The following is a 504-nucleotide window of genomic DNA, read 5'->3' as shown; positions in this document are numbered from 1 at the left end:
GATGACTAGAGTGAAATTACTAATTTACAAAAGATTTAAAGCCTAAAAAATAAAAAGAAAAATCAACAACAACAAATGTGCACGACTTTAATAGGAAATATAAATATATTTATGACACATGAAATTATGTCCAAATTCGAAACATTTGTAATGTTGCAATAATTTGAATAACATAATTTAACTAAATCGCAAAAAAATTACTTTTATATAAAAAAAGGGTCCACCATATAATTTTACAGACCAAAGCTACTCACTAGCCATATATAATTAATTTACCACATAAATTAATAGTAAGTATAGTAAATCATATATATCACATAAAATGACTTTTCCATAATACCCTGCAAATGTGTAGGCAATTTAAGAGATTTTTAGTAAGGCCTGATATTGAAATTATTAAGTATGTAGACTGTATTTTGTATTTTCTATTTCTGCTATTATGGCGTGGATTCTAAATTAACTGTGATCTGTATTTTGTATTTTCTATTTCTGCTATTATGGCGT

Source organism: Sesamum indicum, unplaced genomic scaffold, assembly GCF_000512975.1.
Source record: "Sesamum indicum cultivar Zhongzhi No. 13 unplaced genomic scaffold, S_indicum_v1.0 scaffold00220, whole genome shotgun sequence".
NCBI classification, from domain to species: Eukaryota; Viridiplantae; Streptophyta; class Magnoliopsida; order Lamiales; family Pedaliaceae; genus Sesamum; species Sesamum indicum.
Note: the sequence above shows the minus strand (reverse complement) of the source record.